At 50.9% G+C, this 27,077-nt stretch overlaps 1 long non-coding RNA gene across 1 annotated transcript; it reads right to left on the reverse strand.

Annotated features, from left to right (window-relative positions):
- Positions 1 to 5: 5 nt before the first annotated feature.
- Positions 6 to 25,881, reverse strand: LOC146220447 (uncharacterized). The gene is made up of 3 exons (XR_014750886.1): positions 25,733 to 25,881; positions 13,210 to 13,291; positions 6 to 589 (listed from the first exon to the last, which is right to left on the reverse strand). It is a non-coding gene; the product is annotated as an uncharacterized LOC146220447 (long non-coding RNA).
- Between the last annotated feature and the right edge of the window lie 1,196 nt (positions 25,882 to 27,077).

Consider the following 27,077-nt stretch of genomic DNA (forward strand, 5'->3'; position numbering starts at 1 on the left):
GGCTGGGGGGGAGGAGGAGGAGGAGTCTGGACGGTTCCGAAGGCTCCGCCTCGGGTGGGGGCGCGTGGGGGATCGGCGGTCGACGACGTTTGGATTCAGTCCGTTTCGGATGGGGTGGGAGGTCGCCCGGAGGTCGCCAGGTGGGGGTGAAAGATCAGAGAGGGGTCTGGGGTTCCCCTGGGAGAGAGAGAGAGAGAGAGACACCCTGCTCCTCAGGATGTGAGCGAGAGACTGAAGGCTACAGTGGGAGCAGGGAGAGGGGGAGGGCTCTCTAGGCTGGCCTAGAGGCAGGGCTCCGGTCAATGATTCACAGCCCTCCGTCTAACTTTCGTTCTCTGTCCCTCTCGCTCTCTCTCTCTCTCTCTCTCTCTCTCTCTCTGGCTCACGTCGTCCCCTGACGCGAATGCGAGGCTTTGGCTTTTCCTCCCTCTCTCTTCTCTGGTGGGGCGTCTCTCGCTCGCTTTCCGCTCCGTGCTCGGCTGTGTCAGGTTCTCATCTTTCGCTGTCTTGTTGCCTCTCTGCTGGTCTCTACATCGTACTGGAGGATAGTCCAAAGAACCTGGCGGCTGGAGTCTCTTCAGGGGCACACCTAGAGGAGGGAGGGAGGGAAGGAGGGACAGAAGGAAGGAGGGAGGGAAAGAGAGAGGGAAGGGGGGAGGGAAAGGACAAAAGATAGTCAGCATTGATTCGGCAGCCAGGTAGGCAACACTGGGCAAATGTAGCATGAATGGTTTCAGTGGGTTCATTCCAGGTGTGCCCTACTAACTACAGCTGACCGTGATCTATGCCATAGCGTCTAACAGACAGGGCATAATATGATTTATGGTAGAAAACACTAAGAGGAGGTCAAGGGGTCACTTGTCTTCGAGAAAGCCAAGTCTGATGGGGTGAGCGAGAAGTGAGGAGGCAGAGGAGGGGAGGAGAAAGGAAGGGTTCAAGATCTTTCTGCCCGTTTGAAGTGGACCTCTCCCGTGAGTGTTTACGTCTGAGCGCCTGCTCTCCCTCCGCTCGCTCGCCCTGCCCTCCCCAGAGGCCCTGTCGGACTGACAGGTCAGCTCTACTCCCCAGAGTGTGCGTGAGAGTGTGTGTGTGTGTGTTTGTGTGTGCTTCCTTTTAGATGCAGCGGCAGTTTCTGTGTAGTGTCAGTCACAGGTCGAACAGGGTGGCGTGTGTGTGTGTGGAAGCGGGGGGGGGGCACAAGGGAGAGGTAAAAGACAGGGATGAGAAACGGATGCAGACAGGGGGGAAAACACTCTGGGATGGAGCGGCCCCCGCGAGCTGACCTGAGGTCAGCCGGCACACAGCTGAGAAACAGCAGCTGTCCAACTGTCACAAAAACTGCAGCTATCGCCATCACCCCCAGACACACAACCCAACACGCACAGAACTGAGAGATAACCTGCTGACACGGCAGTGGAAACACAAATCCACACACACATACACACAACTGAAAGATAACCTACTGACACTGCCGTGTAACACACACACACACACACACACAAACACGCCTTCACATTATAGCAACAGTCATTTCATTCACACTTCTTATTGTCACTCAAAGCACAGCAGATAACTTGTTACCATCTCTCCCTTTCACACACACACACACAAACACACACACACACACACACACTAATAAGATAAGCCTAGTGACACTCCACATAGAAGGATCCTACTTTGACAGGGCTCTGCCACAAAGTACGCATGACTTCACACAACAGCCAAACAAACAATGAGTGCTCATCACTGAAGGAAATGAATGGGTTTCAGCTGGCAGAGGTCCAAAATATGATGATTTCAAAAGCTGTGGTGAAATCCACGTTCCCCAAACGAGGCCCATTTCACAAACTGCCTAGCCCGATGGGAAAGGATTTGTCTTTTTTTCTTGGCACCATTACACAACACTTCCTATACACCGCAGCAACAACGTTTCTCCTCGTCAATAACCACCGAGCAGCTGGTTCCACAGGAAAGCGTGGCTCGCTAACTTCTGAAAAGGGGGTTAGGACGACTAGAGCCATGAAGTGGCTGGATGAGATCATGGGGGGATGGGGGGGGGTGTGTGGACATCTGGCTGGCCAAGCTTAGGTCAACACGGGGTCATCTCTCTGAGAACCTCTGGTACCAACCGAGCAGACAGCAAGAAGCCCCTGGAGATATGATCATCTTGAGGTCCTCTCCACCACAAGCGCTATGCACGGCAAAAGCTGCACATCTGACTGTAATAATCGTGTTTCTCCATTTTAAAATCTTTGTTTTGAAGTATAAATGGCTTATCGAGCGACTTCAAAATGCAAAAACATTGTTTCAGGGAACTGTTCTCATGGCACTGGCAGCCTAACATACTTGAGCATAAGCAAGCTCATAACTCTTTTTTTTGTTTTTGCGCTTAAATTTGATAGGGACATTTTTGCGGGGTAAAGTCACAGCCGATGGGGGAAAAAAAAGCCTGACGGTATTTCACCCTACGAGAACGGGGGGGGGGGGGGGGGGGTGTGACAGCGACACTGCGGCGGCGGGAGAACACTGTCAGCCGGAGAACTTCCTGTCAGGATCACGGGAGGAGATCGATTCTGTCGGCGGAGCGTGCGTTTGGATCCTCCACTGATCCCAGGTGACATTCCAGACCGCCCCCGGGACAAGTTCACCAGGGAAAGTCAGCAGGAAGGGACCATAAGAAGAGCCAGCCTTATCGGCTGAACATCTCACCAGTTCAGCGGAGGACACGGTCTCCACATCGCAAGGCACGCTGAGGAGAGACGGGGAGACGGTGAAGAATGCTTTCCCAACTGCCGTAAGTTACCACGGGGTCTCAGGCTAAACTTCAGTAGATAACAGTGTATTTTCCCATGAAACAAATCCAGGGGATTAGTTCAACAGCTCACTCTCCTCCTCCCCTGGTCTCCGCCACCCCTCCTCCCAGCCAGGGTGTCTGGTGGGGAGGCTGGGGAGGCTGGGAGGGGGGCTGGGGGAGGCTGGGAGGGGGGCTGGGGGAGGCTGGGAGGGGGGCTGGGGAGGCTGGGAGGGGGGCTGGGGGAGGCTGGGAGGGGGGCTGGGGGAGGCTGGGGGAGGCTGGGGGAGGCTGTGGGGGGGCTGGGGGAGGCTGGGGGAGGCTGGGGGAGGCTGTGGGGGGGCTGGGAGGGGGGCTGGGGGAGGCTGGGGGAGGCTGTGGGGGGGCTGGGAGGGGGGCTGGGAGGGGGGCTGTGGGGGGGCTAGGAGGGGGGCTGGGGGAGGCTGGGGGAGGCTGTGGGGGGGCTGGGAGGGGGGCTGGGAGGGGGGCTGTGGGGGGGCTAGGAGGGGGGCTGGGGGGGGGGGGGGTGCTGTGTTGATGCGTGTGTCGCCCACACTCTCAGGCTCTGGGGGGCCACCCCCCCTCACTCAGCCCCCTGCCGGTCCCCACGATGGGGGTTGGGTCCCCCGATGAGGTCACATCCCTACCAGGCGTGTGTGTGTGTGTGTGTGTGTGTGTGTGTGTGTGTGTGTGTGTGTGTTTGATGGATCTTGTGTGTGTGTTTGATGAATCGTGTGTGTGTGTTTGATGGATCTTGTGTGTGTGTTTGATGAATCGTGTGTGTGTGTTTGATGAATCTTGTGTGTGTGTTTGATGAATCGTGTGTGTGTGTGTTATCATACCCTCACAGGGAAAAAGCACTCTGGGAAACTTTGACCTGCGTCATCCTGTGGAGATATCAACAACCGCTCTCCCACTTCACTCCGTTTAGTCCAGTCCTCTCCCTCCAGATAGAGACTGACCCAAATCCGGACTCTGCTGTGGGCCAGTGTGTGTGTGTGTGTGTGTGTGTATCCAATTCTGGTGAGGTCATATGAACAGATGCAGACAGTCCCAGAGTGGGCTGTAAGATCAGAATCATTTCCATGAGTGACTAACGTCATTGTTGGCCCAACATGCACACACACAAACGCAGACAATTACTCACAAAAACGTTCTACAACTGAGGTCAAGTCCCATAGATGGGCAAGTCGAAACAGGAGAAACTCCAACTCTGACATGCTTTACAAGCGAAAGCAGTTCACCTGACAGTGAGTAAGCCAACCAAAACTGTATCCCATATATCTTGTGACTGGACCGATGTTTCACAACTAACCCTGGCGTCAGTGAAGGAGTCGTTATGATACACTGATGCTGACTGTGGAGGTCAGGTCGGGTCAAACGTTTGTCGGCCAGTTGCAGAGACTAAGTCCTTACCTCAATGACATGAATACCTTTTTTCTTTGAAAACATCTGTCGGCTGAGAAAACAATCCGAACCAGCTGGTGGGATGTTGCTTTGAAGCACTGGCTACTTGACCTTTGACCTGGACTGGCAGGGGTGGCTGATTGCTGTGCGTGTGCGAGTGTGTTTGTGTACTGGGGGTGCCTAGTTACATCCAAATCGTGAGTCGCACTCTGGGAGCTTGAAGATGGAAGGAGGGAGAAGGGGAGGGGAGGGGAGGGAGAAGGAGAGGGGGAAGAGAGAGAACAAGTCTGGACTAGCCAGGCCAGCAGTGAAACAGAAGAGAATTCTAGCGCTTGTCTATCTGTTTGTGTTTATACTTATATACTTATATACTGCCTGTGTTGCGTTCAGCCCGTCAGTGCTAGAGGTAAACTCAGGACATGGCTGTGATCTGCATTGCCCAGGCCAAATGTTTATCATGAGTGTGAGTTTGCCAAGGCTCAGTGGAGCATGGTAGCCTATAAACGTGTATAGGTATGACTGGATTTATGATGACCATTACCCACTCACACTCACAAAAGTAGGAATTTAGGGCTCAGGTTACACACACACACACACACACACACACACAGGAACACACCCCAAAACCTATTACACCCCCTGCCACCTGTGCTAGCACCCCCCACAGTGAAGCAGTGACCCTGGATTTAAGACTCTTGACCCCACCCTGTCTAAATCTTGGAGTATAATGAAAGCTCGATGGTCCAGACCCCATGATATAAACTGCCATTCCTGTGGTGACCATTTAGCCATTAGGGTTAGATGGATTTAGTACTGAGGGGGGGGGGGTCATTGTGTTGTGGGACAAGAGGTCAGAGATAATTGTGTGTGTGTGTGTGTGTGTGTGTGAGATGAGGGGGGGAGGGGGAGCGAGAGAATGGTTTACCAGAGTTGCTATACATAACAAAGGACGCAAATACGCCCGAGTCATACAGTCAACACATTCAAAGCCGTCATTTACACCCTGTTGACAGAGTCCACGGCCCCTGTCCACTCAGCCTTTCTCTAATCTCACTAAACACTGCGGCAGGAAGTGCCTCGCCATTGACAGGAAACAATCTGTGTATCTATGGAAATGCCATGGGTACGGTAAGCATCGCCATGGCTACAGACTTGTTTAGTAGCGGGCGGGTGTGTGGGTGGAGTCGGCGGAGGACATTATGGAGGTGGGCCGTCCTAACGCTAGCTGAGTGTGGGGGAGTGGAGTCCATAGCGGGGGGAGAGACCTGCACACAAGGTTTACATTAGAACCCCTGGAACTGCACCCCTGTGCAATCTGTTACCAGGCTCAGAAGACGGAACAATAGCAGGCCCTAACTACATGCCTCATGGCAGCTCCTAGGTTTTCCAAACAAGCCTAAATACCGGAGCTCCAACTAAGGGATTGTATTGCAATGTAACCCTGGACGTTCACCATGCAGTCCCTTACAGACTTTTCACTCATTTAAATCCGTTGTGAAAACCATGAGATGGATTTATGATGAGCTCAACGCCGATCACGGTGTGTGTATGTGTGTGTGTGATCAGTCAGGGTCTGGAAGAGGGAAGGAACCGGTCGACCTCTGAAATAAACACAAGCGATGAGCTGGGCTGCTAGCTGCCAGAAAATGTCACCCAGTCAGACCAGAAGCGGTCCAGCTCACAGACAACTACAGCATCTACCCTCTCAGAGGCTTAGGGCCAACTCATGGTTCCATCTCCAACAGAAACATTCAAATTGACAGATACGTCCAATCAACAGCCTCGTCATTTCAGATAGTTCCGTGTGACGTAGGTGGAAAACGTCCTACTGTGAATGTTCCTGTGGGTCCAACTGTAGGACTGAAGGCCTAAAGTTCCAGCAACAACACCTCTGTACAAGCTACTGTTACTGGCACCGTCCAGCGCTAACACAAATGCTAGCACACTTAACAATAATAGCTGTCAGGCCCGGGTGACCGATGTGACTAGAAGTCAACTTTTCCACAGCAAGGGAGCCAATGTTTCCTCAGGCCTGTGAGCAGACTGCTTACTCTGGGGGATCTTAGTAATGATCCAGGATTAATGGGATTCAGAAGAGGAACATAATATTTACATCCTACTGCATTAGACATCTCTCCTCCCAGGCCAACATGGAGAATGTTGACAATTACGAAAAAATAAACTTATCCTGTTCGGTGACGAGAGTGGAGTGCAATCTGCTCTCAATGACTAAGCTCTGTGATCACAGCGCCCTTAGACCGACAAAATTCTTTATCGAGTCCCAAAGCACACGTAACAACTGCAAACATTTAGTAAAGCTGGTCCAATTGGACGCTGTAGAAAAGGAAATGAATCCCACCTGTGATCCATGGTCTTCCTCCTAGGCTCCTGGAGATGCATGTTTCTACCTCTGCTTCCCCTCTCCTCCCTGCTCCAGTCCCCTGACCAATAACACGCCCCAAAGACCCGCCCCTTGGGCTATATGTCCGCAGCGATTGGTCAGACGGACGCTGGGGCCACACCCCTTGAAAGGGTCCACATGGCTGCCATATTTCTGCTCAATCTGGGTTAAGATAACAAGAGCTGGAGGCTCACAGTGACTGCCTCTTTCTAGGAGTCTCTCTCTCTCTCTCCATTTGTCTCCGTACTAGGAGTCTCCCTCCCCCTCTCCCCCTCTCCCTCCCTCCCTCCCTCCCTCCCTCCCTCCCTCCCTCCCTCCCTCTCCCCCTCTCCCTCCCTCCCTCCCTCCCTCCCTCCCTCCCTCCCTCCCTCCCTCCCTCTCTCCCTCTCTCTCTCTCTCGCTCTCTCTCTCTCTCTCTCTCTCTCTCTCTCTCTCTCTCTCTCTCTCTCTTTTCCAAAAGGCTTCCACGAAGCTGCTGCTTTCATCTTCAGTCTAATGAAGGTTCCCTCTGACCCCCTCCTATAAACGCTGCTCCTGCAGCTGGCCTGTGATCAGGAAAGGGCAGCTTAACAGGCCATTTTAGACGCCCTACGACATCCTCTCAGTCTTCAGTATCCCACTGGCACTCCGGGCCTATTAATGCTGCCCTCAGGAGAAAAGAAAAAGCTTCTTCAAATTGATCCTCAGCTCACTATAAATACACATATCCACAGACAGACAGACACACACACACACACACACACACACACTACTGACACGGTGTATCTGGTTCCAGGTGCGGACCTGGTGGTGCTGATGGACCGGACCTGTGAGAGTCCAGGGTGATTCCTCCTGGCAGAGAGAGAGAGAGAGACTCTGAGACTGCACATGCCTTCACATGAAAGACTGCGAGATCAGAGGAGAGCAGAAAGGTCCCTCAAACACAGCCACACACACACACACACACACACCTACACACAGGCTGCAGTATGTGCTTCAACTCAGCACAAGTTAGAAACAGGCGCTGGCCATTTGTCTTCCTCCAGACTAATCAATAGTATCACGTAGATCTAAGGGGAGAGAGGATGACCTCTTAGGAGAGCAAAGAAGAAGAAAGGGGGGGGGGGGGGGTAGAGGGGCGGTTGAAGCAGACAACAGGCCATCTGGATCAGTGGTGTGTACTCTCTGGGACCGGGCTGGGGACCGTGTAAATATCGCGGAGCTCGTCGACTCGTCGGTCGTCGCAGGCACTGCGCCTCTACGCCCTGCGAGGGATTTTTCCACGTCGCTCCCCACCCCCCCCACCCCCCACCCCCGAGACGAGCGGTGGCTCTCAGCTGTGGAATGCTCTCTTCTGCAGTTTTCGAAAGACAGAAAAGAGGCGGAGGAAAAGGAGGAGTCAAGGGGGGGGTGGGGGGGGGGGGATGAGGGAGGGTGGGGAGGGCGGGTTACTTGCGAATGTTCTGGAGCTTTCTGTGAATGCTGTGCAGTGTGCATCCTTCAGTTTCACTGCCAGGAAACAGTCGCTTGTAACCACTCTAAGATGGTGTAATTGCTGCAGGGGTATTTGTCTGGTGGGCCGAACTATAATCCCCGGGTGCATCCGAATGACTCTACATGTCTTCCTCTTCCTTATCTCCTTAACATTATCCTAAAGGACCTGAAAACACAGGATAGGTCGAATCAAGGGTGAAAGGTGCAGGGAATGCCCACCAGGAATACCATTTAACAGGAGGAAATAAGACAAGGAAACGACCTCACACTCCTGAAACTGAATCCTCCATCTTGGCTCAGATCAACTACAGTTCCCTGGACATGCTTTGGATACGACAGGCTCACATTTAATCCTCTACGCATGGGTTTTACATCAGATCTACATCTGTGTGTGCGTGTGTGTGTGTGTGTGTGTGTGTACCTTCACCCTCATATCCAGACAGCTTGACAGGGTTTAGCCAGAGTCCTTCCATAAAATCCCAGTGGAACGTGACGGACAGATGGAAAGATGGAACTTAAGAATGGACAGATGGAACGACCGCTCTCTAAAAAGGTTCTGATGAGGGCCTCCGAAGTTTCCAGTACGGGAAAATACTAAAGACAGATCCCTCTGCTCTAAGGTAAGGCTGAAGCAAGGCACACACACACACACACTCTCGAGGCTGCCAAACAAACACGGGACCTTGTTTGTGTGGATACAGAGTTGGTCTTTGTCAATGCTTCCAAGTATGGAAGTGCCCACATCCATCATTAACGTCTGATACGGGAGGCTGCTGGATTCGTGTTTGGGAGATGCCCGGAGGTGCCCACCCCTCCCGACTCCCAGCAGTCCTGCTTGAGGGCAGCTGTCCACTGAAGTTGCAATGATATGGATACGGTGGAATCTAAGCTGTTCTGCATCTGCCTGTGTGAGCCATGAGAGCATGTTGTCTCCAGAGGAAGGGAGGAAGCTTCCAGAAGCCTTCTAAAGACATCTGGTCATTCCAAGGCTACGCCTGCATATCTGGAGTCCAAGACTCACACACACACACACACATTTATATATCCACACACACACACATAAAGAAGCACACACACACACACACACACACACACAATGTTTAAGACCCACTGGGGAGGGTGAGTGTGCACAAGTCTCCGTTGTCTTTCAAGCCCGAGCTTCAGGAATCCACGACATCATCACCATCTCCACGAGGAGGACCTTCCTCTGGGTCGCCGTCAGTGGATCGCCGAGAAAAGGCCTGAGCAGAGACGTTTACGTGACGTGTTCCGTCGGAGGGTTCCAGAAACTTCTGGTTTTTCTGGACCAGCTCACTCCTCATTGCTTGCGTCAACACGAAAGGTCACCAGACAGACAAAGCTGCCTGAAGATGGTGACATCACGCTTTGAATACAAACCTCCCTGGTCGTGGAGGAGAGCGGACAGGCAGAGAGCCGCAGTAGATCAGCCTAGGTGAGATCCTCCCAGAACGCTTCCCAGGAGCATAAACACAGGGAGGTGCTCAAGGGGAGGAACTCCCAGCTGTGGGTTCCACAGGAGGAACTCCCAGCTGTGGGTTCCACAGGAGGAACGCGGGGGGACGGGAGCGTGGGAAAGACAAGGAGAACCGGAGCGGTGTTGAGACCTGCGTGTTTTTTTTTTTTTTTCTTGGGGGGGGGGGGGGGGAGATCCCAGCTGAGAAAACACCTGTATGAGGTGAGGATCGGGGGCCAGGCCCAAGGGGAAGCAGGACCACAGGCCCCCCCCTTCACTCGGACAGGATGGGGGACTGGGCAGACATGAGAGTTGAACTGGGACAAGACTGTCCTTGGAGTCTGCTCCACCCAGTAAAACAGACACACTCGGACCATTAGCAACCCCCCCGTTCGGTTCACGCCAAGTCTCTGGCCTTCAATCTGGGCTCTGTTTAAAAAAAATAAAAACCCCAGTAATTTTTTTCCCCTGGAAACATCTGGTTCTCCAATCTCATCCAGGACTGTCCTCCCTTCCTGGGCCTGCAGATGGAGGGCAGAGAGGGAGGACAGACCTTTAGCCGCTCTGAGATGTTGCCCCCTTCACTCCTGACACAGGAAAGAAACTCAGGGGGGGTCTATGTGTGTGTGTGTGTGTGTGTGTGTGAGGGGGGGGGGGTATTTTCTCATATCGACCATAACACCTCCGTGCTGTCAAGCCTGCCGCCTCTGAGGTTAAGAGGGTGCTGGAAAACAGAGAGGATTGAACATATCACCGTCTGGCTCTCAAAGTGGGTGGCCAACCAGCACCCCTTCGGACAGCCATCTTGGGGAGAGATCTCTCTGCTGTTCCCCTCTACCCCTCTCCAGCCTCCCCCTCGCTCTATCTGTTCCGCTCCACATTTCGGAGCAGTTCGACTAGACCGTGCTGTCATGAAACGGGTCATTTCAGTCTGGGAGATTAAAAGACTGGAGGAAAAAGAAGAAGGAAAAAAAGAAAACACAACAATCTGAGATAACTTCTACCTCGGCGGCCCTCACAGCCTCACAAAGAAAAGAGAAACCCAGCCAGGAAGGAGTGCTGCCAACACGGACTGAGACACTAACAACAGGCCTTCCTGTTATTGTCAAACTCAACCAACAAAACAATATACAAAACGTAAGCAAAAGATCCTCTGAACGCCCACCGATGGAGCTCATGTTTCGACCTGAAAACACGCTCAATCTTCCTGCTAACTGCCATTCTCTCCCTGTCGGCCGACAGGCAGATCAGTGGTTCGTTTCCCTCTTTTCCCCCCACTGCATTCCCCCAGACTGGGGGGGTTGCCAGCCTTCACCCAAACCTAATACTGTCCCTATTGTACTTAACCACATCCAGCCCCACCTTCACCCTCCAAATGGCTGCAGGGCGTATGACTGCAGGGGTGAGTGGAGGGTAGGAGGGGGAGGGAGAGAGGGAGGGCTGGTTGTCAACAAGTCCTCACCCCCCTAACCCTCCTCCACACCATCTCCAACTGGCCTTCTGTTCCCCCAAGAAGGAACCCAGGAAATCAGTTGAGCCGTGTGAATGGCATTTTGGCTCTTCTCCGGGCGAGCTTTGCATTGTTCCGGGGGAGGAGTGCACGCTAAACCCTTAACTGCCCTGTGGGGCTGGGCCGGTCTCACCGCAGGAACACCGAGCCCGATGCAAGCTGAGAGGGCTGGCTGGCTGTTAGAGTCTGAGGGCCTTGGGGGCTGACCCCATCCAGACAGCAACCCCTCCAGGATAACCCGATACTCTGCTCCAATCAAAAGTAAGCACTCCGGAGGAACGGAGGAGTTAGTAAGTTGGCACCGATCTCTCCCGTTTTAGAATAATAAGAGTATCGAGTGATATCTTCCCTGTATTTCCGCTCACGGCTAAATGCATTAGGAGAATGCGTGGGAGCGGAGGAGAAAGATGAGGAACGAGGGAGTCGGAGAGGAGAAAACAGAGGAGGGAAAAGAAAGGAGGTGGGGGAAGTGAGACGAGGGCGGAGGTGCCTAGGTGTCGTCCGCCCGGTTTTCAGAAAGGCAAATGAGATGGGACAGCGCATTCAGCTGCTGACAAAAGGCAGAGGTGTCGGAGTCAAGCCCCCCCCAGGCAGAAGCTCTTCGCTGTTCTCTGACACCCCGTCATCACAAACAACCTGTACGCGCGCGTGGCACGCCCAGCTCCAAAACACAGCCGGCCTGGACCTCCCTCCTCGTGCCCCGTTTACCAACAGCAGGAGACGAGACCCGTCAACCGCAGCCCTCATGGGAGAACGACACGTTCATCTTCTTAATTACAGTCGCGCGTCCTATTTCTGGTGGAGGCGGAAGGATTTCTCTTCAATTCAATAAAAATTCCTCCAGTGCAGATCTGATGAGACAGGACATAAAGAGACAGGAAGTGAGCGTCCGAAAGGGCCTCAGATAACAGGAAGTGGACCCCTGACATGAACCCAGCCACCCCCTATTTTAGGAGCAAAGCGACGGCGGTGATTATTCTGTTTATTATCTTTCGGGGGGGTTTCCTCTTAGAGTTGACCTTCACAGGTGGTCCCAAGGCAGTATCACTCATTCCATTGTTTTCCTCCTGATTGGAAAAACAAGTTCTCCCCTCGTTCCGGTCCCTTCCACAGATATAAATGGGGCCGACTGTCAGGGTCAGCGTGGGAGAGCATGAAAATAGTTGCTGAACTTGAGGGGTTGGAGGATGTCGGAGGTGTCATTGTCTTCCAGCTCGGTGACCTCGCCGGAAGAACTGTGGAGGCAAAATCCGTAACGGATCGAAAGAAAAATAAAGAACTGCGATCAACAACCATAAGCTCTTCTTCTATCTTCTATCTCGCAAACGCCAGCATACCGAGCTATAGTTACCTACTTACCTGATTCATTTAGTCATTTAGCAGACACTCTTATCCAGAGCGACTTACAGTAAGTACAGGGACATTCCCCCGAGGCAAGTAGGGTTAAGTGCCTTGCCCAAGGACACAACGTCATGTGGCACGGCCGGGAATCGATCCGGCAACCTTCTGATTACTAGCCTGATTCTCTAACCGCTCAGCCACATGAATACTAGGCAAGTCCTCAGACAACCTCCAACAAGGATAAATGAAACAAACTGGATCTGAAACACACGCACACACACAATGGAGCACTCCTAATACTGTCCGCACACACCTGTCTGAGACAATAGGACCATGGGGAATTAAGCTGTATTGCCAATGGATACCGGGCCAGGAACCCAATGGCAATCACAACAAAGGCAGGAAAACCAGGTCTCTATTTGTTTCCAGTGTATAAGGTTGCTGGTCAAATCGTGCAAACAGTTATCGGTTTCCTGATTCGATTAGCTGGGAAGGAATAGTTGGCTGAAGGCACAGCGCACAGACCAGGCTCACGTAGTGCGGTGTATCATCCAGTTTACAGTCAATTAAAAACCAGAGAGACTCAAACATACCTGGACAGTAGTAAATCTACAACTAGGACTACTTTGCTCCTTTTGTAGAGTTAGACCAGATATTTAAGATTCCTATGTGTTTAATGTATGCACCTTCCTGCCAAAGTAAATTCCTTGTTTGTGCAAACATTCATGGCGAATAAAAATCCCTTCTGATTCTACAAGCTGTTCCGACAGTTTGCCTTATCGCTGCCCTAACATGCCGTTTTGTACACCAACCTTCTGTGTGGAATCTTGGGGCAGAGTTGCAGACTGATGGTTCCCTCCAGTCCTGGTTACGTAAGAGCCTTGGTCCTGGGACCTACCCAAGAAACAGGGAAGATTCATCAGGAAGAGGGCAGAAACTTTGTAAATCACCACACCACACCCTCCCCAGAGAACAGCCTGGTTAACCAGACACGGGCTCTGTCATCGCTGGCTCTCTTACAAATATGTGACCTCTCTCTCTCTCTCTCTCTCGTTCTCGCTCTTTCCGTCTCTCTCCCAGGTTGCCTGTCGCGGTATTTTTTCCACCTGAACCTGAGGTGGAGTCTGAAGAAAGCTAGAGGTGTGGCGCGGGGGCAACGACACCAGGAAATATCCTCAAACCCTTTCACAGGAGGGGATAAACCACAGCGGTTCTGTAAGAAATTTCTGCATCCCTAGTCCAGTATTAAGTCAAGAGCAGGGTTATGTAACGCTATCCAGGAAAGCATTAGCATCACATTATGCAAGCGAGCTCTGCGGTTTGTGGTCTGGTTTCCCAACGACATCTTGGCGGTGACAAAATACACCATTCACCCCTCAGAGCGAACAAGAACACAATACAAGTGTTGATAATCTTCAATAAACACACCGCCCCCCCCCCCCCCCCGCCGCGAGCCCCCCCCTCCCCTCCAGCAGTAGCTACGCATCATCTGCTGACACACCGATCGTTTCCTCTTCCGTTCCAAGACGCTGGCACAACATCTCGCCCAGCGAGCGCGGCGCTTTCGACGATGGCCGGTTCAAAATCGCTAGACAGCTGGGAATCAAGAGCGAGGCAAGTCAGGTCCCTTATGGAAAAGGCTGGGCCCATAATCATGGACGTCATGCACAGCATCAGATCCTAGACCTAGATCCCACCAACCTGGAACCGGGGACAGGAGATCTCCATTCAGTGGTCTCGATGTGGGATGTGAAAGGTTCTGGGAGATAGAAATATGAAGCGCTGGGTTTCCGGCAGGAGTGGGGCGAGGGAATAAAGAGAACGAGGACACAATGAGATGAGCGACACCTGACACCGGAGAGCGGGGCAGGGAGGTTATTACTGCGTCACTCGATCCGGCTGCTTTGGCGATAACATTTGACCAGCGACAACATTCGATGAATGTAAACCCCTATTGGTTTATCGGCTGGGGATCTCTGGGTCCTAAAGCCCTCAGGCTTCAGCAGTCTCAGAGGGCACTGGGGGCACAGAATAGGGGGGGGGGGGGCGTCTGAGCCCGTGCAGACCAGGTTTTGGGTGAGACGCACAGGCCTGAGTCACAGGAGACTGTGAGCTTCTCCCATGCAGCATCTGGGCTCTCTGTCAGTGAGGCTTGGTGAGAGAACAGGCCGTTTGTGTTCAAACGTAGCACAGCGATGCATGAACGTGACGAAATGAGCTTGAATTACCAAATTAGCCGGACAAACCTGTTGAGAAATCATACTAGAAAGGATCTCTCTCCCTCTCTCCCTCTCTCTCTCTCTCCCTCTCTCCCTCTCTCCCTCTCTCCCTCTCTCCCTCTCTCCCTCTCTCTGTCTCTGTCTCTATATATACAAATAATCATTCTGATCCAAGTGTTACCCTGGATTGGCTTCAGCGGATCCCTTGCCATGCGTCTGTGTACGCCAAGTGGAGGGAAGACAGGCCTGTAAATCATGACCTGACAGTAATGTCCGCTCGCTCTCGAAGAACTGGCATTCCCACGCCCGCCCTGGGCCAACGGAGAGCCATGCCAAACACACTGGACGAAAGCTGAGGGAAATTATTTTCATTTTTTTTTTTTCTTTACGGGCATTTCTGCTTTCATGGGACCGACACAGTGAGGAGAGTTAGCACTTATATAAGGGAGGAAGAAAGGGAAATGCTGAAAATGTGCAAAGTGCAACAAAAGTCGAGTCAAAAAGGAGAAGCCTTCCATTAGACCTCACATAACCTGCTCAAACTGCTGTGGAGATTCTTTCATAGTATTTTCCAATTCCAGAACCCCAGTACCCATGCTGCTGTAAACTGCCCAGGCCTCGAGGATTTTCCTTGAGTGCAGCAATCCACCGAGCGTGTCACATCTCTGCGCCAGGACCCGAGGATCGGCAACACCAGCCAAGTCCTTCGGAGCGCGCCACCGTCGGAGAACCTCAGGATTAAGACCAGCCAGTCCACATTCATCAAGTCAAGCCCCGTCGCCACCCTTTTCAACAAACGTTGGCTTCCAAGTCGGTCTTGCACCTCACGGGGGGTGCTTTCAACGTTTTTTTTTCTCTCCAAGTTCAGGCACCAAAAACAATAGAACGAGGTGAGAAAAATGCATCCTGGTCCGAGTGGCCAAGCAGATCTGCCTGGAAGTCTGCTCGTCGGTGTTATGACACAGCTGGGGACCAGCTAAGGACATGGGGGGCTGAAGGTATGGTTCCTGTGGCCAATCCCACCACAATGAGGCCTTTCTTGCAGCCGTCGCAGGCTTGTGGGGTGTGGGGAAGGGGAGGAGTGGGGTGCTGTGGGAGTTGTCTGGCCTGTAAAGTGGTTTTCGCGCACAGCTGGGGGACCTGATGGATGCTGGGAGACCCCCCCCCCCCCAGGTTTTCACTTTCTTGGTTCACACGTGTCACACACGTTCCCTAGCCGAGGCATGTGAGATAAAGAGACAGAGAGACAGAGAGAGAAATGAAGAGTGCTCTCCTGAAATTGTATCTCTCCATATCTGTGCTCTAAACCAACACTGTTTAGGACATCTGGCATTATCTTTCTCTATCTCTCTCTCTCACTCTATTACTCCCTCTCTCTCGCTTCCCCCCCAGCAGGGCAGTAATGAGAGGCATCTGAGGTTGAGCAGTGAGCAAGGGTTCACATGAAAGGAGCCCACTTAGGAGCCCTTGTCCCCCCCTGCCCCCCCTCCATCCCCCAGGCTAGCATACATACCACAGAGGTTGGGGCCCATCCAGACTCCACAGCCTCCACTGCCCCCCCCTCCCTCACCCAGCCCTGCACGGTCTTACTCATCTGAACGCTTCCCAACACTCCTCCATGCACTCAACAGGCCATTCCTCTGTGTGTGTGTGTGTGTGTGTGTGTGTTTGTGTGTGTTTGTGTGTGTGGTGGGGAGTCAGGGAATAAATACAAAATCTTTAAGATCGTAGATCTTGATATGTTGGGAGATCAAGGTGTGGCGGAGGTCTCGGAGCGAACCCAACACGCTGGGAAAGTTTGGCCACAGATCCGGTGGACGTGCTTCGTCCGCCGCACCGCGGGGGGCCAGCGGACCAGGGCGAGCAGCGAGCGGTGAGACCGGCTCTCGTGAGAACCCCTGAGAGCACACTCCCAGGTCGACGTATCTGATCAAGCTCTCAGAGTCTGGGTGGACAGCAAAAGCAAGATTTTCCATCGTCGTTAACATCCGTTGCGGTGTGCGTACTCCCACAATGAATACTGTCGGTGTAAACACCCCCGCATCGTCTCCGCAGTCCAACTCCAGGAACCCTGGTGGTTTGTTTACACAATACAAGACTGTGTCGACCAACTCCTTGTGTGGACAGGTACTGGCTCTGCTCAGGATCACGGCTCGTGTCTCACTCTCATTCTGAAACACTTACAGGAAAGATTGAACATGTGGCATGAACGACTCACACGGTCAGTTGGATTCCATTCGTTTGAACTGTCACCACTCCCAAGAACCCAAATACCGTCACCCGAGAGGGCGAGTCGGCACAACGACCACACAACCGTAACACGGATGGACGTTACAAAGAAAAAACGTGTCGAATAATAAGGCGAGTCCCCCCCCCCCACACACCCCGCTGAGACGGCCAGCTGTCTTACATTTACCACGCGTTATTTTAGGAGCAGACGAAGAGGCCAAGCAGCTTTGAAAGCCGTGCCAGGGTAGCGCTTCAAAAGAGAGAGCAGGACCCTTTGGGTTTCTGGTGCCTCCGCGGCTTCCGTTTGGGTTTGGGTGCGAGCTGGCCCCCCGTCTCCCTCGAGTCAGCCTCGGACGGAGGCACGGCTGACCGCACCGGCTACTCTCTAACCCCCGGAAGTGTGATCTGCGTTAGGCCCCCAGATCTGTCGTTCTGACTCAGCGTTCTGGGGTCTGCCTGGGACTCCTTGTAAGCCAGGCTCACATCCTGGGTCACTCTCTGCTGAAACCATGTCATTTCACTCCGGTGGTCTAATGGTTTACACATTTATCCTTTGGTTAGAACAGGATGGGATATTTGGCAAGAGGGTGTGTGGTTTCATAGGGATGGCCTTGGGGTTATTGAAGTGATGAAGACCATGTGACACGTTGATATTATTTTCGTGTAGCAAATGTTTTCTAGAGAAGCTACTGTTGATGTAACAATCCCCTCCCCCCTTTGAGACACAGGTACACACACACACACGAGTTTTGGAACTTAACAATGCAGCTTGTTGAGCCATTAGAGAGGACACCAGCTGTACCATAAAACCGAAAGCTGTTCGTCTCCCTCAGGGTTGTGTTGATTACATACTCCGTGTTAACTCAAACACGATGCTCACTAACTCCTTCCTATTCCTTGGTGTGTGTGTGTGTGTATCTGTGTGTGTGTGTGTCTGTGTGTGTTACTCGTAGACCACAGACCGCACACAAGGATGACATCAGCTAACAGTGATTACTCTAATAGTCCAGAGTGAAGCAGAGCAGATGGCCGGTCAACATCGAGGACCTGCAGGGTAGCCCACTCTTTGCCTGACGGAAAATGTCTACCTAAAATGCCGCAGGCTAATTGTAATGTGCTGTAAAATTCAGGGCGTATGAAAACAGAAGTGGAAATGCTCATCTCTAAAACATCTTCTCCGGTTCTTGTGTTCTTTTTTTTTAAAGTTATTGATTTAATTCTCATGACACATTTAAGACCGAGGCTAACCATAAAACGAATTCAATAGCCATAAGGTCTATGACAGAGAGAAAAGGATTACATGACAGTACGACTTCAGCGCACACTGACGCACGCTGGAGACGTTTGGCAAGCAGACTGCCGCAACTCCACATAAGAGGGAAAAAGAAAAGTTTATAATGACTTTCTGATGTCCATCCTGCGGAAGCCTCTGGAGGAATCTGTGTTGCATGAGTACGAGGAGACTGGAATGTAGACCATAGGAGTATGCATCACGACAGCAGAGAGCCACAGTAGTAAGTGTCTGCTCAGAAGAATGACCAGCGAATAACAGACTGGGCCCGCAACAGGAGAGAGAGGGACTGACCTACTGTGTGTTATAGATATACATCCTGTCACGTACACACACACACACACACACACACACACACTTCCACCGCGGACTCGGTTTCTGCCGGGCTCCTGCAGGATGCTGCTGGTTCGCCTCCAGTAGCACAGGCCATTTCCCCCGAGGAATCTGATGGCTTTACAATAACGAGCCCATAATGGAGACTTTCATGTGTGCGGGCATCCAGAGAGCCGACGATCCCGCCGTGTTTACACGACCGGGGGGGGGGACGTTAGCCGGTTGAGTCTCTGCTCTGCTCCTCCCTTTGTCACACGACTCTAATCAGAGGGACTTGGTCTCCCCTCTAGGGTGCACTGCAGACTACGGGAGTTGGGGATGGGTGGGTGGTTTGGTCGGGTGGATGGCTGGCTGGGTGGATGAAAGCCCGAGGCAGAGGAGTTCTGAGGCAAGCGGCCGTTAAGAGTGGAGTCCCTCAAAGTAAACAGTCGTCCAATCAAAGGGATGACAAGAAGAGGAGGAGAGAGGAGAGGAGCCAGGCAGAGAGAAAAGGGGAGGAGAGAAGAGGGGGAGGAGGTGGGAGGAGAACAGAGAAAAGGGTAGAGAAGAGCAGAGGAGAGAAGAGGGGAGGAGGTGGGAGGAGAACAGAGAAAAGGGTAGAGAAGAGGGGGAGGAGGTGGGAGGAGAACAGAGAAAAGGGTAGAGAAGAGGGGGAGGAGGTGGGAGGAGAACAGAGAAAAGGGGAGGAGAGCAGAGGGGAGGAGAGGGCAGCAGAGCGGCAGAGCGGCAGGGTGGGTGGGTGGGTGGGTGGGTGGGGGTGCAGGCAGCTCCAGACGCCAGGCCCTGGGAGATGGATCACAGATGTCTGACCTTCGCACTGCCGCCCCTAGGCTGCTTCACATCGTTGTGAAACAAAACATGATTGCTCTCCTCTCTCTCTCTCTCTCTCTCTCTTTACTTCTCTATCTATTCTCTCTCCCTTTCTTTGCTTGCTTACTTTCTATGTTTCCCCTTACTCTTTTGTCGCCATTCCACCTCCTCTTTAGACACCGAAGCGGAAAATAATCTCCCCCATCTGATGACAGCAAACACCACTTAGCTGCTCAGAGCGGCCCAAATGACGACCGCAAACAAAAGACGGCAGGCGGTCTCTGAATCCCCTTTCTCCGTAGGTAACCCAAAGCAAGTGGGTACACAGTTGAAGAATGGCTTTTTTTTTTCCCAGTCCAAGGTCCTAAGCCCAAACATGAGGTAACATAAGTGAGCGCAGGGGGCCTCTGCTTGGAGACAGATAGTCAGGGAGAGATAAAGAGGCTCAGATAGTTTCCTAGACAGGAAACGCCAGGGATCTTTCACCTGAGGAAAAATGTAAGCACTTGTGATGGCAGCAGATAGCCAGACAGACCTGGCGGACTGCTGTGGCTCGCAGGAGGAAGCCTGGCTGAGATAGGTGGAGCAGGTTCAGACAATGGGGGGGGGGGGGGTTAGGGAGGAACTTGTGCAAGGATATGGGAGGGAGGTTAGGGGAGGGAGGGAGGTTGAGGTTGCCTGAGGGAGGAGAGGTTGAGACGGGTGAAGGGAAGAGTGGGGAGGGGAGGTGAGCTGGAGGTGAGAGTAGAAACTGTGTCAGGTCTTCTGCGTAAAAAAAAATAAGAAGAAAGAGAGAAGGAAAGAAAGAAAAAAACATGAAAACTGGATGGTGTCAGTGGCTGTGAGGATTGTACCTGCGATGAGATCAGACCGGATGCATCTGTTGATTAGCCAGTCACTGAGATAACTGCTTTGGCAAATTCCAAGTTAATTCAGTTAGGGCCATATTCATATCAGGGGATATGAATATGGAAGCCTTGAGGGAACGCACTTTTATGTGGTCCTAACCTAACGTCCAGGCAATGCCCGGAATCACAACTTCATCTGTCTCGGTCTCTGCCTGATTTTCTCTCTCTTATTGTTTTTTAAAGCTCTGACTTTGCCCTTGAGCTGTCCCCACACATGTAATGACCCAAAATGAAAACTTGCTTCATATCAGGCAATCCGATTAAAGACTAAGAGCTTCCGTAGTACTTGAAGTTACATCTTTGTGTTCACCAGTCCAGTGGTTCTCTCACACAGTAACCCTGGAGAGCCCTAACGCAACACATCCATTCGCAGCAGCACACGCCATTAACCAGACCTATGGAAAGACACGTTTCGCTGTCATTCAGTGAGCGTGAAAACATCTCAAGCTATACAATCAAAGCCACAATTCAGCAGATGGCAGCCAAAATATGCTGTTCTGTTTTGAATCCCTCCAAACCGTTTGTTGAGAAATGCCAACAGTCAGTGATGTGTCACGACCAGCACCGCGGGGCACAGGCACGCTACATGAACCTGCCTCAGTCAGGTCTACAGCAGAAAGTCACTCATTCAGCTGAACCTCACCCTCCACTGCAGCATCTTATGGCTGCATGAGTCATATAGTGCCTCTTGGAAAAGTACAGGGTGTCTTTGGTAGAGAGAGGAAGAGAGAGAGAGAGGAAGAGAGAGAGAGAGAGAGAGAGAGAGAGAGAGAGAGAGAGAGAGAGAGAGAGAGAGAGAGAGAGAGAGAGAGAGAGAGAGAGAGAGAGAGAGAGAGAGAGAGAGAGAGAGAGAGAGAGAGAGAGAGAGAGAGAGAGAGAGAGAGAGAGAGAGAGAGAGAGAATTAAGACCGTTATGGCAGTTGGTCAGAATGGGGTACTCCAACAAGCAGGGGACATGCTGGCGATAATGACCGGTGACGGCATGCCAATCCAAACTCAAAAGGGTGTAGCCATGGTGATGGGGAAAGCAGGTTCCAAACAGCGCACGGCAGCCCTCTCATTGTGAACAATTTGGCCTCTGCTCTGCTGGAAGCTTTTTACTGACCCTGACTCCTTAGTCACCCTGAGCTAAAAACACGATGCATTGACTTCTACACGAGAGGGGTTTATTGATCTAACCGTCCCAGTGTACACGAGTAACCATGAACCCCACAAGACATCTTAAAGATAATCTAGCTTTCCTAATTTAGCCTGCTACACATTATCTTGAGGCAGCGCAAGCACTCGCAATAACCTTCCCCCCACGCGCATGCTATTGCCTTATCGTCCACAACAGAAGGCCTGGGTCTTCGTAATAGGCTATAATCTTTCCTCATTACCATACAGCTGTGAGGCTGAGGCCCTGGGTCACTTCACTTTCAGCCAATCAATACTCATAAAACGAGGAGGAACGTCGGCTGCCACGGCAACCATCCGGGAGAAAGGATGGGCGGCTGAAAAGACCGTTCTAGAAAGAATTCGGACCCAGGCAGAACAAAGACATGGCTCTCGGTCGCAGTTGCTCACAAAAATATCCAATAAAAACATTTTCTCACAAAATTGACAAAGTGTTTTCACGTGAAGGGAAGGAATTGGCATATAAACCAAGATGAATTGTTTCAACAAGTCTGCCTCTTTACACGAAAAACATTCATCCCACTAAAGAGTAGAAGAATAGAATAAATTGGGTCTACTTTTTTTTTTTTTTGTCTCAACAATAATAGGCCTCCAGCTCTCCTGTGCCTGGCTAATGTAAGGGGCCGGCAGCGAAGGCCTGCTGTCAGTCTGTCTCCATGTCTCCCCTGAGACTGACCCCCAGTCACCCACAGAGACGAAAAAACACCCAGCCTCGCTTCCCCTCTTCCAGCAGCCAGAGAAAGCCCTCCGTCTTGCCCCTTCACCTCTCCCTGTCAGTCACTCAAGCCAGCCTCTAGACAGCGAACTCTGGGGGTACAGCCCCTGCATTGCTGGAGGACCAGGGCCAGGGAAGGGGGGGCTGGGTGGGGTGGCTTCTTTGTTATGGTGTGGGCCCCACCCTGCTGGTTTCCAAGTAAAGAGCAGGCTGGGGGCCGATGGAAGCTGCTGTGACAAGCTCATCTGTGGGAGCCACAGGGGAGCAGGGATGGAGGGAGAGGAAGAATGTGTTCGGAGGGGAAAGAGTGAACTGTAAAGTACACAGAGGGCGAATAGAGGGAAGGAGAGGAGAGAGAGATTAGCTCCAATGCTGCCCCTAATCTTATCAGTCTGCATGACTGCCCTACAGTGAAGCATGGAAGGCAAGTGTGTGTGGCGGGGAGAGAGAGAGAAGAAAAGAGAGCGAGCGATGCAGACAGACAGAGAGAGAGATAGAGACCAAGCATGCCAACAAAGAAAGCAGAGTTGAAAAAACTAAAAACTAAATAACTACACCTGAGGGTCTAGTGGCCACAGTAACATTTCATGAAGACTAAGAGCAGAGAAGTTCCTCTCCTTACCCGTCTGCCCGCTGACCTGCCTAAAACACCTATCGTACAGTACCTCAAACATAGCCTTGTGTACTACTTACTGCCTGCTTATGTTAGACAGGATCTATGAAGGGTTTATATGAGTAGAGAGACCAATCTCCCTCGCTCTCTTTCGCGAAAGGGGAGCCTGAGTGAAGTCATGATTCAGAGCAGGACGAAAATTCGTCCCAAAAGTGAGACTTTTCCAGGGCCAGTTGATCCAGGTCATCTCCCTATGCTCACCGGGTCTGTGAGGGACTCGGACAGACGGCTGCTTTTAATTCAATCAAGAAGACTCCTTTTGGGAGGCTGGAATGGAAAACCTCATAACGTAATGTGACCCAGTTAGAGTTCGCCTGCATTCGAACGCAGTCCTTCTCAAAGTCTGTCAGTTTTTATTGTCAATTAAAAAGGACACATGTTGGAAAAAATTCATTTCTCATGTTGGGTTTGATTACATCACTTCCTGGATGCTGTTTTGAAAGTCTTACAACCTAGTCTCGCACTTTGAATGTAAAGTGCATTGAAAAGATGGAGGGAGGAAAAAAAGGAAAAACGATGATTCATGTCAAAAACAGATGTCCTTGAAAGTGAAAATTCTCTTTGTCCTTCCTCCTGCAACTGTTAAACCAGACAATAGGTAAACCATCGAGAGCAAAACATTCTTGTTAACAGACCCTACTGTAGGATAGTTATAGAGGGATTCTGGGGTGACAAACTGTGCGCCAGATGTCGGGCCTACCTCAACACCCAGGACTGACCTCTGACCCCACAGCATCATTTCTATTAACGGATTTCACACCCATGTCTAACCAGCTCTGTGGTCCTGGGTTTGGTTTCAACCTCACACTGATAAAGCCCGGCTCTGATTTCCTTTAAAAAGTCCTCCCAACAATATTTACACTAACAGAATCATGAGAGCAAACGTTTACATTTGGAAGACCTGACCACTGCAAGCTTTGAGACGGTGTCCATCGAACCCCTCGGATTGAAAGTCGCTTATCGACTCACGGTGCCAAGAGGAAGGTATTGACGAAAGCTATAACCATGAGGTCACGGGGCGGGGCTTGGGTTGATGACACATCTGCAGGCTCTGCCATCAAAAAGGCCGAAAAGCTGGCGTTCGGAGAACAGACTGTGTGGTCTGTGTGAACTGGTTAGCAGTCAAATTCATGGGTTTTTATGTGACGTTAAAAGAATCGCCAACTGCACCCGCTGCATACACCAGGCAAAGACGGGCTGGTCGGATTTTTATTTCCACTCTTTGATACTTCACCATTTCTGTTTAGGCAAAAGCAAGGAAAAAAAAAAAAAAAAGGAAAAAAGAACAAACATAAAAGAAGTTTTCCGACGCAACTGCTCTCCTAGCCTGCCAAAGGAGAAGGAGGAAGCGTGTGTTTTCCCCTCTTCCTGAGGCCTTCAGCAGGACCAGTACGGCTGAAGCCCCATTTTACTCCCAACTTTTTATTGGGACTGAGCACTTGAGGACCGAGGGACCATGTGCGTCGGCCCTCTAGCACTAACCACTGCCAGCGGTCCACCAGCAGACTGCAAACGGCTGCCATCTCTTATTCTTAGGAACCGTAAAGTCACCCATTCTATGATGACCTAAGTGCCATATAAACGTCCTAAACCTCTGCAGCTTGCGCTTTTAAAAGATGGGGGGAGGACGAGGGGGGGGGGGGGGGGGCGGTATATGAAGAAATGGGTCGGAATTGTACCGACTGCACAATGGAAAGTGTCAAGTCGTCACGAAGACCACACAGTGACTGCCGTGTGGCCCCTGGCCATGTGTTCATCGTTAAGACTTGAATGTGACAATTGCAGCAGTTGTAGCGAATACATTCGAATGCAGGCAGATTGGAAGGGGAAATGCAGGTGTGGTGGGTATAAGTCAAAAACCAGGCCCCTGGTGATTGGCCACTTGAGCAGGTGAGAGTTTCAGTTCTCTTTGTTCACTGGAGGGAATGGGTACCAAAAGACCCCCTCTGACTTATGAGTTGCCACACAAAGGGAAAAGGGGAGGGTACAACATGCTTTTTATGAAGACCGTTAATATGAGATGGTATTCATGGAACACGATCTCTATTTCCTGCTGATTATGAGGGCTGACAATACAAAAGGTCCAAGGGCTTCACATTCACTAGTAATGCAATATTGTTCACCCCCCCAGGGCCTCTCCCGCACTCCGGAGTGCAGGTGGGATTTACAAGTTCCCGTTTTTTGTGTTTTTTTGTTTTTGTTTTTTTTTAAGGAGGGGGGAGGGGGGGGGGGGGTCAATCCTGAAGCCAAATAGAACCTTAAGCAAAAGCTTTGTCCACGTGAGTCTCTCAAGCACTTCTACAGAGGAAATGTGACATTGGGTGTCGTGACACTGATAGGTCAACAAAGTAGCATCCTTGACACGAAAGCGAACCAAAAAACACATTCAGTCACTCCAAAACATGGAAAGGTGAGATCACTCTTTGTCATTCAGGTCAATGATACACGGCAACATAACAGCTCCACATCCATCATCAGAGATAAACAAGGTGTCTAGAAATGATTATAAATTAACTAATGAAAATTCGTAAAATAGGCATCTGATCACTTATGGGTTTATTCCCTAATTAGGCTATTGTTGATTTACTAAACTGACAGTTGCGGATTTGTTCTTGAAAATCAAGTTTTCGCCAATGTGAAGAATTCTGCAGTGTTTTACTAGGTAATTACATTGTTGTATTAAATATGACAACTTCTAACGTTCAAGTGCCTGCGAAAACGACGAAAAAAGTGCTGCCTGGCAAATCAGTCTATCTGGTCGGCTTCACTGCCACGAGTTTCCCTTTTGTATGGAAAAACGCCGCAACAGCCCAATGTAGGTAATGTTATAATGATAACTTTGCGAGTTCCAAACTTACAGTCTTGAACAAACACAATGTATGTAGAACTGTGATTGAAGAAAAACTATCTACTGACAACAATTAAACAAATATGGATCGGCGGAAAGGTAGTAGCCTATGAAGTCTATAACCAATACTTACGCGTTATGCCGGCTGTGCAAACTTTCGAAAATCCAGTAAGCGATGGTTCTGCCGTGAAACCGTTATTTTGATCTTAGCAGACACAAGTATAGCTTCTCTCTGCCCACCAGATTTGTTAAGTCTTCCTCCTCCACGCTTCTGTGACCACGGTTAAGTGAATGGTTCTCTCTTTTCTCCAGTCTACATAGGGCAGTGAGTGACGCTATTCTCGTAAACGTTTCTCTTTTCCCTCCCCCGCCCCCCTCTCCCTCTTCCTAGACGCCAAACTCCCATTGACACTTCTTTTGTAGTCTTGTTGCCTTTACAGTGGACAACAGATTTTTCTAGATTGTTTGAGGAAACTTTTATTAATATGTCCCTTCCAACTAACTCATATGAACAGGAAACGTCTATATAGGATCAGGGGCTGCTTCAATGACATCTAAAAGGCTACAGCATATTAGATGTCATACAGCCTATACATATAAGCACTATACCCACATCTCTCTCAGCCCTGCCCATGGGGTGGCGGGGAACAGCTGAACAAGGTTGACTTCTCCAATGTCGTTCATGGCAGATTGTTCACATTCTGAGAGCCGAAAGACAATAGACTTTAGATAACCACAGCAACAATGTAGCTACAGTAAGTTCCGAGGGCTTGCCTTGAGCTTTATTTCTGGTCGTGAATGGTCGTTCCATTTACTATTCACACGGTCTCTTCCAGTGAGATTTATTGTCCGGATAGTCGTGCCAAATTCAATGGAGATGGAGCCCATTCATGCAAGATATCTCAGCACGAGGGTGAGCATTTGTCCCACTGAAAAACAGGAACAGGGTCTGAAACATTTGCTTGTGTGTTACAGGGCATGGGGGAGGGTGTGTGATTGGTCTGTTTAGAGACTGCTATGGCTGGAGGGGTAAAACTGGAGCCAGGACCCACATGAACCTCGACTGGCACTGCTGGGCCACGCCGATGAACCTTGATTAGGACAAAAGCACATAGGAGTCTTCTGGCTATAGTTACTAACTGTAACACTGACCCAGTGGTGTTCCTGTCAGGGTTAAGAGGTTGTAAACCACCTTGAACACCCCCAAAACAAATATTTACCTGAATTAAATAGGATTACTCATCAATGGATGATTGTATGGTTTTTGTGTCAACCGTGAATCGTTTTCTTTCAAAAAAGTGAAACAATATTTTTTTTTTCTTCTTTTGATGTAGTCTGACTTTGGATCCCGAGGTTTCGGGAATAAACATCACGATCTTTGTTGACACAGTTTGTGGGACAGATATGAGATAAGGGAAGTAGTTTGTCTCCTATTCAGATGTACTTTAGACCACTGTCTGGATTATGACTTCACACCA

This window comes from Hypomesus nipponensis, chromosome 27 (assembly GCF_054491055.1).
Source record: "Hypomesus nipponensis isolate SF chromosome 27, ASM5449105v1, whole genome shotgun sequence".
In the NCBI taxonomy this organism is placed as follows: domain Eukaryota; kingdom Metazoa; phylum Chordata; class Actinopteri; order Osmeriformes; family Osmeridae; genus Hypomesus; species Hypomesus nipponensis.